Source organism: Eurosta solidaginis, chromosome X (assembly GCF_040869045.1).
Source record: "Eurosta solidaginis isolate ZX-2024a chromosome X, ASM4086904v1, whole genome shotgun sequence".
Lineage (NCBI taxonomy): Eukaryota > Metazoa > Arthropoda > Insecta > Diptera > Tephritidae > Eurosta > Eurosta solidaginis.
In genome coordinates this window covers 173,043,143-173,055,758 of record NC_090324.1, presented here as the reverse complement: position 1 = coordinate 173,055,758, position 12,616 = coordinate 173,043,143, and the positions used below count along the sequence as shown (strand labels likewise).

General features: G+C 37.8%; 1 pseudogene; it reads right to left on the bottom strand.

The window, feature by feature from the left end:
• Positions 1-8,639: 8,639 nt before the first annotated feature.
• LOC137235257 (midnolin homolog) lies at positions 8,640-10,387 on the bottom strand (annotated as a pseudogene).
• Positions 10,388-12,616: the final 2,229 nt, after the last annotated feature.

Below are 12,616 nucleotides of genomic sequence, written 5' to 3'. Positions count from 1 at the left end.
AAGAAAACGGGGCATACTTCAATCTCCTTCAGGAAAAATGTAGCAGAAAAGCACCTTTAGTAGTACATTAGTAGTGATCATAAATTTGTAAATGCCAACATGTTTGGAGGGAAATGATTCGTTTTCTACTAAAATATTTCGTGAATTGATAGGGATTTGTACTCTTTCAGAATTTGTTTAAAGAGCGCAGTACGTTAGAATTTTGTTCCAAATACCCCAACCGAAAATTCGTTTCAAAAAGACTCCCTACGTGAGCATAAGTTCAATGCATTTTGACATAACGAATTTAATAAAAGGCTTTCTGAGATAAGGCGTTCTTTAATATGATTCCAATATAGAGCGCTTTGTAATGAGAAATTTTTCCTCCCCTTTTTTTTTTAATATTTTAAGATTGGACGATTTTGAACAGGCAGCCGACATGGGGTGGTACTCTACTCAGCAGCCGCACTGAATTGAAAAAAATAAGGGAAAATGGCTTACTGTTTTAGAGCTTTATATTCTGTCCTTACTTTGACAGAATAGTTAAACTTTTGTGCGGTCCTGCTAAACAGGGAGTATTCGCCTTTTTATTCAGAGATTTTGGAAAGATCTCGTCCGTTTAAGTATTCGTGGAAATCTTCCGGATTAACCGTTAATTTAGAATATTCGGAATACGTTCTTTTATACTACCTCACGAGGTCCGAATATGCATAATATTCCAACTATAAACCGATTTTCCAAATTCTCAAGTGGAGGCGAATGTTCCGAACATACGGAATTAGTAGAACAGAAGGTCGACTTTTAATACGCGCCCAAAAATATTTCTTAAATCTATCCAAAAAAAACAATGTTTCCACGCTGCATGCAGTTGGATAGCATTTATGCCTGCATGCATTTCCTATCACTCAAAATTACTGGGCTATGAAGCTGAATGCTTAGCACTATTAAAATTATTTGCAAGCTTTGGGGGTTTTAATCCGAATTTTGAATGGTTAAGTGCTGTTCTTTCAAATTCGGATTGAGTTGATTACGATTTCTAAAAATCTAAATAATGTTAATAAAGCTAATATTTGGAGCAGATGGGTTTCCCCATCTGCGTTAGGCGTGCAATAGTGTTCATTGCGCGCCAACGAGTGCACAGGTTTTCTGTGGCAGATAGGTTCGTCCTTCTGCGGTAGGCGTTTCTGGTGTCCTCGTTATGGGGCAACGGGTGAATTGGATACGGTGTCCTCGCTATGGGTGAGCGAGTGAATTGTGGGTTTGATTTGTAAAAAAAAAAATAAAAATAAAATGGGCCGATTCCTTTAGGTTCTGGTGGCAGGTCGCGGATCTGCGTTAGGATTGTTGGTTTGCCTCGTTTCGGGTGAACGAGAGCTGGGTTTTTGGTGGATTCTCGATAGGGAGCGTGGGGTCGATTTCCCTTTTTTTTTGAAAGGAGGGATGTGGAGGAACGGAGGGATTGTTAGGAAGAGCTCTTGGTCCTCTCACAATTTATCTCCATGGGAAGAAGGATCAGTTTGACCAAAGGTCGTCAGACTTGACCCTTCTCGGTTATGAGGTCGACTACACGGACTCGGTTATCTTCGCCGGGGTGTACGTTGACAACTCTAACTAACCTCCATTCGTTGGGAAATAAGTTGTCCTCTTTGATGACAACTAGATCATCCACTTTAAGATTTTGTTTTGACTGTTTCGACTTCACTCGTTTTTTAAGTTCGGAAAGGTATTCGACCTTCCATCGTTTGCAGAAAGTGTGATGGAGGGCTTTGAGTTTCTGCCACCGATCGATCATCGAGGCAGAGCTCTCACTGGCATCTGGTTCTGGCGGAGCCAGCAGGTGGCTGCCCGTTAGGAAATGCCCTGGGGTTAGTGGTTCCAGATCCGTTGGGTCGTTTGACACTGGACTGAGTGGGCGCGCGTTGAGGCTCTCCTCAATCCTGCACAAAAAAGTGTTTGGAACTCCTCCATGGTGTACTTATGGGGAGAAGCGACCTTTTTGAAGTAGCTTTTGAAGCTCTTCACGCCCGCTTTTTACAGGTCGCACATATGAGGAGCGGCGACGGGAATAAAATGCCAAGTTAATGCTTGATGGCTATACTTGGAGACTGTTTTGTCTCGGCTTTTTGCCAGGGGGCTTTGAATTCCGATCGTAGAGATCAGGAAGCTCCGACAATGGTACGAACTTTGCTCTTTGGACATCTTCTTCTAGCGATAAAGCGCGAAAAGGCTTCTAGAAAGCATGGGGTGCTCAGGTCACTAGTGGCTTCTAGATGGATTGCCTTTGTGATGAAACAGACAATAAGGCACACGTAGCCTTTGGACAGTCGACACCCCCTACCGCGGTAGCTTTTGATTTCGAAAGGCCCCGCAAAGTCTACCCCGGTATTGGTGAACGCGCGGAAAAAAGTAGTCCGTTCGCAGGGAAGGGTACCCATAAGTTGGGACTGCGCCTGCTTTCGGTGAATAATGCAGGTTTTGCAATTGTGGATGATGGCTCTGATCATGGTCTTGACATTCGGTATCCAGTATTGGGTTCGGATGAGATGGAGCATGAGTGAATCGAAATAATCAAATGCGCGCACCACACGCACACCAAAAAACACGTCCACTCGTGACGACGATCACACTAATACTTCCACCAACTTATTATGAGCTCGTGAAAAATTGGTTATATATCTTTATTTTTACTCAACAAAAAAAGGCGCTGCACCTAAGTTCTTTTTGATAACACAAACTGCTTTTTACGAATTTGGGAAAATTTTTAAAATTATTTGCCACAATTTTTCTTTGTGCGCAGAAAATTTTGCAAAAAAATTAATGTGTTAGGTGATTTTCGATTGAGGAAATCAAAATCCTCAACACTCATGCGCAATTTGGCATATCTGCTTCGATACCGTTTCATGTTTGGAGGCATATTATGGCCAAATATATAAGAATTTGCAAATGTTGGCTTGCTCAAATGCTATAGCTGTAGTCTTTTTATATCATTTTTTTTGTTATAGATGGATGGTATTAATGAAAGTTAGCGGCGTTCTGACGAGGTCGCGATCGTGTCAATCGTCTTCAACTGTTTGTCTTTCCTGAAAATAAAAAGGCAAAATTAATTACTAAACAAGTAAGGAAGGCTAAGTTCGGGTGTAACCGAACATTACATACTAAGCTGAGAGCTATGGAGACAAAATAAGGGAAAATCACCATGAAGGAAAATTAACCTAGGGTAACCCTGGAATGTGTTTGTATGACATGTGTATCAAATGGAAGGTATTAAAAAGTATTTTAAGAGGGCCATGGTTCTATAGGTGGACGCCATTTAGGGATATCGCCATTAAGGGGGACCAGGGCTGACTCTAGAATTTGTTTGTACGATACAGGTATCAAATGAAAGGTGTTAATGAGTATTTTAAAAGGGCCTGGGTCTTAGTTCTATAGGGGGACGCCTTTTCGAGATATCGCCATAAAGGTGGACCAGGGGTGACTCTAGAATTTGTTCGAACGATATGGGTACCAAATGAAAGGTGTTAATGAGTATTTTAAAAAGGGCGTGGGCCTTAGTTCGGTAGGTGGACGCCTTTTCGAGATATCGCCATAAAGGTGGACCAGGGGTGACTCTAGAATTTGTTTGTACGATATGGGTATTAAATGAAAGGTGTTAATGAGTATTTTAAAAGGGAGTGGGCCTTAGTTCTATAGGTGGACGCCTTTTCGAGATATCACCATAAAGGTAGACCAGGGGTGACTCTAGAATTTGTTTGTACGATATCGGTATCAAATGAAAGGGGTTAATGAGTATTTTAAAAGGGCGTGGGCCTTAGTTCTGTAGGTGGACGCCTTTTCGAGATATCGCCATAAAGGTGGAGCAGGGGTGACTCTAGAATTTGTTTGTATGATATGGGTATCAAATGAAAGGTGTTAATGAGTATTTTAAAAGCTAGTGGGGCTTATTTCTATGGGTGGACGCCTTTTCCAGATATCGCCATAAAGGTGGACCAGGAGTGACTCTAGAATTTGTTTGTACAATATGGGTATCACACGAAAGGTGATAATGAGTATTTTAAAATTGAGTGGGCCTTAGTTCTATAGGTGGATGCCTTTTCGAGATATCGCCATAAAGGTGGACCAGGGGTGACTCTAGAATGTGTTTGTACGATATGGGTATCAAATTAAAGGTATTAATGAGGGTTTTAAAAGGGAGTGGTGGTAGTTGTATATATGAAGGCGTTTTCGAGATATCGACCAAAATGTGGACCAGGGTGACCCAGAACATCATCTGTCGGGTTCCGCTAATTTATTTATATATGTAATACCACAAACAGTATTCCTGCAAAGCTTCCAAGGGCTTTTGATTTCGCCCTGCGAAACTTTTTCATTTTCTTCTACTTAATATGGTAGGTGTCACACACATTTTACATAGTTTTTTCTAAAGTTATATTTTGCGTCAATAAACTAATCCAATTACCATATTTCATCCCTTTTTTCGTATTTGGTATATAATTATGGCATTTTTTTCATTTTTTAAATCGAAGGCGTGTTCATAGTCAGATTTCGGCCATTTTCTACACCAATACAAAGTGAGTTCAGATAAGTACATGAACTGAGTTTAGTAAAGATATATCGATTTTTGCTCAAGTTATCGTGTTAACGGCCGAGCGGAAGGTCGACTGTGAATAAAAACTGGGCGTGGCTTCAACCGATTCCGCCCTTTTACACAGAAAACAATTATAGTCCTAGAATCTAAGCCCCTACCAAATTTCACAAGGATTGGTAAATTTTTGTTCGACTTATGGCATTAAAAGTATCCTAGACAAATTAAATGAAAAAGGGCGGAGCCACGCCCATTTAGAAATTTTCTTTTATTTTTGTATTTTGTTGCACCATATCATTACTGGAGTTGTATGTTGACATAATTTACTTATATACTGTAAAGATATTAAAGTTTTTGTTAAAATTTGACTTTAAAAAAAATTTTTTTTTAATTAGGCATGGTCGTTCTCCTATTTTGCTAATTTATTAAGCATACATATAGTAATAGGAGTAACGTTCCTGCGAAATTTCATCATGATATCTTCAACGACTTCCAAATTACAGCTTGCAAAACTTTTAAATTACCTTCTTTTAAAAGTGGGCGGTGCCACGCGAGTTATGTACAATGTATAAATAAAATTGGCAATGTTTATAACATGACTTATGTATGTACAATGTATGTTAACAGAGATATCAAAGAAAGTGAGGTATGTTAATAACATAATATTGACATGTTATTGTTTCGTTCCCTAAATTTCATGTTAATACGTGTCTTTATATGTTAATGATTGAATGAAAGTTGGGGAGAACGTAAAACAACAATGTAATGAATTTTTGTCAGTTTTAATAACAACTAATTAGTACGTAAGTGAATATATTAGAGTAAGCAGATGCCAATGGAACTAAGCAGTTAAATGGCGTGATGCTTGTTAAATGTATAATCATACGATGTACATTTTTGTAGGTAATAATCAATTTACTTTAATATAATAAAATAGTTTTGAAGCTGATCTCATGGAATAAAGGTTTGTTTAAAATCTCGCAGTTAACCTTTTTATGATTTAATTGGCGCAGTCGTCGTGTTTTAAACAAAGCGTTGCTAACAAAGGCATTAAAAAAATACAAATATTTTAGTGCTGCAGACACAACGTAAAACGTTTAAGAAAAGAACCTAGCATTATTAAAAACAAAATCATCAACATTTAAATTCATCTAAAAATTGAGTGAAACTTCACTAGTTATTATTTATAAAAAAAAAAACTTCAAAAATGGAAAATGAAGCCGGCAACTCTAACTCGACTATCGAACAATGTTTAGTCGTTTTGACACGATTTTAAGCCAAACGAATAACCTAAATACAACAAGCCTGAGAAGAAAAATACAAAAAGACGTTAAATATTTGCAGCCGTTCACTGGCGACCCAAAAATGTTGCCATCTTTTATTAATGGAGTGGACAGGATTCTTCTGGACTATGCTTCGGAACAAGAATTAGCATACAAAATCATATTCGACCTTAAGAGTTAAGGATCCACAATAAATTACATTCAAATGACCCCACCAGCAAGTTGGACATTATGCAAAGAAAAATTAAAAGAACACTTTTTGAAGTGACCAAATGATGATCACGGACGAAATTTCTTCACTTCGAGTGAGTAGTGTTAGAGATTTATGTGTTAAAGTTAAGTATATTATTGATGATATAACAGAATATTGCACTTTAAATGAAAATGGTTTAGTTATGAGGGAAATATTTTCTGGAATGTTGATCCAAAGAATAAAACAATTAGTCACTGGTACTTTAGCATATACCATAAGAAATATTTTTTCCCTAAATAAGGTGGAAAAAGTGATAAACGATTTTATAGGTACAGATGAGAATAATTTAAATACTTATCTTTTAATTAAAAATAACAACAAAAATACCAATAATTTTTCTTACAATAACTCAAATAATGGTAGAAAGTTCAATCAATTTTAAGGTAACTTTCAACAACAAATTCAGCAAAAGTTTTCAGATGGTCAATATCCGTTTAATAATGCAAATTTAAATCGGCTTAACTCGAGCAAATTTAGAAATCAAAATTTCACTTATGACAGTAATTTAAGTAACCAAAGGTCAGGTGTTGACCAAAGAAATGATTTTGGTTATAATCAGAACAATAGTCGCTTTCCAAACTAGATGAATAACCATTGGCGAAATGCGGGTAGTTCAAATAATAGGCAAAATAATAATAACCAAAATACTAATAGAACAGGGCAAACAAGAAATTCAAATATACCAATGGACGTTGACACAATGAGTCAAACTGTAGATGAAAGATCGAATGATGTCGAGGACAATTTTTTTTTAAATTAGCCTCGGATTTAACAAAAATTTATATTGAATTAACATTGTTTAATACAAAATTTATTGCTTTAGTTGACACTGGATAAACTCTAAGTATTTTAAAGAAATGCAGTTTTGAAAAATTTAACTTACCCACATTATCAAAAGAATAAATAATTTTAAGAACAATAAATGGAATGGTCAGTAAGCCAAATAAAATGGTAATTACACCAAGTCCTGCGAAGTTTAGTGCTCCACAAAATAGTAGAATGAAATGGGTAATGTTGGATTTTGATAAACCATTTGATATGATTTTGGGCATGGATTGGATTAGCAAAAATGTTCAAACAGTTGATATTTCAAATCTACAATTGAAATTGAGCAATGACTTAATCCTTCCATTTCTTACAAAAACTTTGATAGATCAGGTAGATATCTTGGAGGTCAATGACAAGCAAAATATACAATTAGGCCGTTTGAATAGTCAAGAAAAAGCTATCATAAGCAAACTTTTGAAAACATTTGAGAAGTTAATTTATAAAGAAGGTGATATTTTAACAAACACTGATTCCGTTGCACATGAAATAGAAACAGTAACTGACCAGCAAATTAATTCTAGAATATATAGATTGCCACCAAAGCACGAAGAAGAAGTTAGAAAACAAATATTTGCAATGGAAAAACAAGGAATAATAAGGCAAAGTAAAAGCAAATACAGTTCGCCAATTATTGTAGTACCTTAAAAGAAGGATAATGCAGGGATACAAAATTACAGGATAGTTGCAGATTATAGAAGGCTTAACCAACTTACCGTCGATGATAAATATCCTTTGCCGAACATCGAAGGTATTTTAGACAAACTGGGTAAAGCTCAATATTTTAGCACCTTAGTTTTGGCAAAGGGCTATCACCAAATACTGATGGCCGAAAATGACATCGAAAAAACAGCTTTTGTTACACCTGCAGGGTTATATGAATATGTTCGGATGCCTTTTGGGCTTAAGAACGCGCCTGCAACCTTTCAAAGTTTGATAAATGAAATTCTTGGAGAGTATATCAATAAAATCTGTGTAGTTTATCTTGATGATATTCTTATTTTTTTCAACTTCTTTGGAGGAACATGCTAATAGCTTAGAGAAAATTTTTCAAGAGCACAATTTAAAAATACAGCCGGACAAATGTTGTTTTATGCTAAAAGAGACTCCGTTTCTTGGTCATATTTTAACAGCTGGAGGCATTAAACCAAACCCTTTTAAAATTGACGTAATTAGAAAATTAGATATTCCAAAAACAGATGCTTGCAGTCTGCACCTGCATCGCCTTATTTCAATGCAGCGCTTTACTGGGCGTGTGATGACGTGGTATCCTTTTTTTTTTTCTTTTTTTGTTGCTTACGGCAAGCGGGCCTGTATATTTAGGTCACAGACCTAAATATATCTGCGCCCCCCCCCCCCCCCCCCCTCTCTCTTAACATAATTAACTACCAGCCACACATGTTTGTAGTCACTAGCACACAGGTATATGTGAGTGATAGTACGTATGCATATTTATGCTTTACCGCTGTGAGATCTCGGAATAGCAACTTTGTTGCCCGGAAACCCAACGAAGGTGCCGTATCGTGGGTCCATCGGTTTTTGTTGGAAAAAGGCTCGATCCCTTTGAATTCAGCAGCCGTCAAGGAAACACAGATTTCCACGTAAGTACCACTTTTCATAATATACTAAATATAATTTTTCCACAACAATTTTTAATTCTTTCCTTAACATTTGTTGTTTTATTCTAATTGTTTATTAAAAATAAGCTATCACTTTGTCATTTTTGGTGTTTTATTTCTTCCCTTTTTTCTCGCCTAACCATTCTATAACAAATACGTGGGTGCGCGCCGTTGCCACCAGTCATTAATACAATATGTATAACTGTAGAGATATCTCGTTTTGGACGGCCATAAGGATCTGGTAAAGCTGGATTTAATGTGCCTGAGGATGTACTTGAGTATATGCCTTTACCATGATTCTTCATAGACTCAATTAAAGCACCTGAGACGCTTCCTTTACGAGAATTCTCCTCACCACCACCAGATAAATCAATCTTCTTGGTAATAACTTCTTTGGAAATTTTACGTAGCGTCTGTGTTAGTTTGCGCGATGCTTCAGCGAGAGTGCGTGAATCTGAGACAGCAACACCAAAATCATCTAGAGCACCGCTGCTTTAAGTGGCGGCCGATGTAGTTGAAGCTGGTAGAGTTTGTGCTGTTGCTGCTGCCGCGATTGCTGATGTGAGTGCTGTTGCAGTAACAAACATGGTTGCGTTTGTCGTGCTGCTATCAGCGTCAGCGCCCAAACCACTATCATCCAAACAGCTTTGTTGTGTTTTTGTCACTGGAATGGGACGTGCCAAAGCACTGGGGGTAGCCTTATTACCCAAAGTGGTCGAAAGCGTATTATGTTGTTGTTGTAGGTTCTGCTGCTGTTGATGTTGCTGGTGTCGATGGTGGTGGTGATGATGATGATGGTGGTGATGGTAATGATGGCTACTACCACGATGCTTCGAGCGTGTTATTGGATTGTTATCAGTTTTGTGTAGAATAGCAGCAGTGTGTGAGGAGGTGCTGCCTCCTGTAACTATATTCTGCAGCGTCGGACTGCTTACCAAATGCTGTGGTGGAGCGATAGCGCCATCATTTATATTATTGCAAGTATTTTTATCGTTTGCCGAGACCCCACTGAGACGTGTGCAAGGGCATGATGTTAGCTTAGCGGCGATAAGATCTGGGCATGCAGCTTCCACTATAGTAGCGGTATTGGTGAAGCTGTTGTTGGCGCTTTCACTACCTGTAGCGACGTCGCCATTCTTAGTGATTGGTATACCCTTTATAGCCGCTGTTTTATATGACTCGAAGCGAGGTTCGAAATTGATTTAATAGGTAACTGTTCGAGCAATGCAGATGTAGATGCAGCATTATCATTTGCTGCTGTTGCTTGCTGTGAGGTGGTGGTGTAGGTGGTAGTTGTTGATGCACGTATATTCTGATAGCTTGCAGGCGGAGTTGTTGTTGGAATAGAGTTATGCGCAGCAGAAGATGCTGCCAATGAGCCACCATTGTTACTTAATGTGTTAAAAACGCACTGAAGTAATTGTTGTACTAGCGTTTGGCCTCCGATCGGCGATGAAGTTAAGCGCGCAGGCTGCGACATAGCGTTACTCTTGACAATACTTTGTAGATTTTCATAATCGCGCTTGCTCAGAAATTAACTGAGATCTGAGCTCTTCAAAGTACTACCAGATGCCGATTTCGAAGCTGCATGTGAGGTGGTGCTAACTGCATTATTACCAGATAATGATGATGAGCCTTCGATTATACGTCCCGTACCCATTGAAGAGTTAGCGTGTATTGATGACGAGCTAGTGGAGGAAACTGCAGCTACAGTTGTTGCTGTTGAGTGGGTTATTCTAATTGACGATAATGGCATTAAACACGATGGAGATGACGAACCACACCCTATACTTGTTTGCTCACTATTGCTATCCATAGTCTTAGGGTGAGATGGTGGTGGCGCCATTATATAACTAGGCTCTGTTGTATATCCACAAACATCACAATTTTTTGAAACAACTCCATCATTTGTTGGCGCTGTAGCCGTTTAAGATGTGGTAGATGCTAAGGATAATTCTGTTCCACCACCGCCTCCAACAATAGTGTTCGTTGAAGACGGTCTGGTAACTTCGGAGTCTGTAGATTTTCCCATACAGTAATAATTTAACTGTTAGTTTTGTTTTTGTGCAAATATCCCGCTACTATGCTTTAGTTTTTCCGTTTCTTTTTCTTTTAATAAAGTTTTACATTTTTCAGTAGGTTGACTCATTTTTTCTTTTAAATTATTTCACGCTTTCAAGTTTTCCGTTGGTCTTTCGAAACACTAACCAAAAGAGGTAAATTTTTTTTCGTTACTTGCAATCACTTAACCACACAAACACACAAATTCGAATATCTGCATTCATACTTGAACGATGCTACGTTATCGCTCGATTTCCCCAAACCTTGTGGTATGGCTACGCGGCATAAATGTACGATACAGTGACGCGTACGACATGATAGGCTTCAAAAGTTAATGTTAAAAAATTGTTGAGTTAGCAGCGATAAATGGCTATGAAAAAAATCGTATCGATAAATTGATAAAAAAACATTCGAACTTCCATCACAAAAATAATATGACAACCCTTTTCATACAAAATAATGAAATTAAAACAAATAAAATAACGCGCATACCTTACACATATTTTCCGACAATCACCAACAACTTGGTTAAAATATTTGGTAAACATAACATAAAAATAGTTTACACCATCTACGAACGCATCGGTATTTATCAAATCAGCTGTACTGGCTGCGATGCAAAAATACATAGGACCAACAAAAAGACAAATCTCTGTAAGATTTAAAGAGCATGAGAAGCACACAAAAAACAAACAAACTCATCTCTCTGCAGTAGCAGCACACATGATTTCAAAGGCAGATGAACCATCCACACAAACCATCAGCGCATTAGAAGAGAATGTGGGCCTAATAAAAGCTGTATACAATAACAAAAAATTAGATGTATATTGTAGCATCGATAATACTTGGTAGTTATCGATAAGCATACTTTGTATCACCACTATGAACATTACTAAATAAGGACAGTTGAAATCATAAGCTAAAAGAGAAGATATCATGGCGTTGCGGACAAACTAGTAACTGAATTATTGAAATAAAATGAAATTAAGATCAAGAGAAATAAAGAGTCCAAAAATAAAAGCGGACAGAAAAATTAATTGATTTGACCGTAAAGAAAATTGCAGTTGAATAATTAAAAAATTGTGAAGCTGCAACAAAGGTAACTGCAAAAGTGATTAAAAACGAAAATGAAGTGAAAAAACAAGAGCGTGAAACTTCTTTCCATAAACACATGGCCGAAGAATTCGGCAACTCAGCCTTGACACTTGAATACAATTCATTGCCAGAAAACACGATTGCTACAAAAATTGGTGACTTCGTAAGAAAGCCCGAGCCTTTGCAAATTGATGGGAATTTATCAGAAAACTTGCGAAGATTTAAAGAAATTTTGACATATATATGCAAGCAGCAGAATTAAATACAAACCAGATGCTGTTAAAATTAATGTTTTCTTGAATATAATTGGTGAGCGGGGTGTTGAGGTGTATAATACGCTTCACTTGACAAATGCAGAACAAGCAATTTATCAAGCGGTAACAAAAACCTTTGCAGATTTTTGTGAACCGAAAAAGAATGCCGTATATGAGCGCTTTATATTTTACCAACGCAAGCAAAAAGATGGGGAACTTTTCGATTAATGTTTAATGGACATAAAACGGTTAGTAAAAAATTGTGAATTCGGGGAAAGGGAGAGCGAAATGTTGAGAGATCAAATCGCTTTGGGTGTCTCAGACAATAATTTGCAAATGCCTTTATTGGAAGTATAAAATTTAACATAAGAAGCATCCGTGGAGAAAAGCAGAGCGAAGGAAACAACGAAATAGCAAGCACAAACAATGAATCGCACGACCGAACCAGGATTGGGATTCAAGGGGTTGTGTAGCGCAACCCTCTCAAGGCGTTGCCAGCGCAATATATAACTTCTCCAACCCAATTGTCATCCCCACCTACCTGCGGCGAATCCTGTTTCATTAACAGGCGAAGCTTTGGCGACCCCAAGCTCCTTATGGAACTAGGGGGTGGAGAGGGAGGGATGGCCTTGAAGGTTTAATGTGGTCATATAAATCGCTCCAGA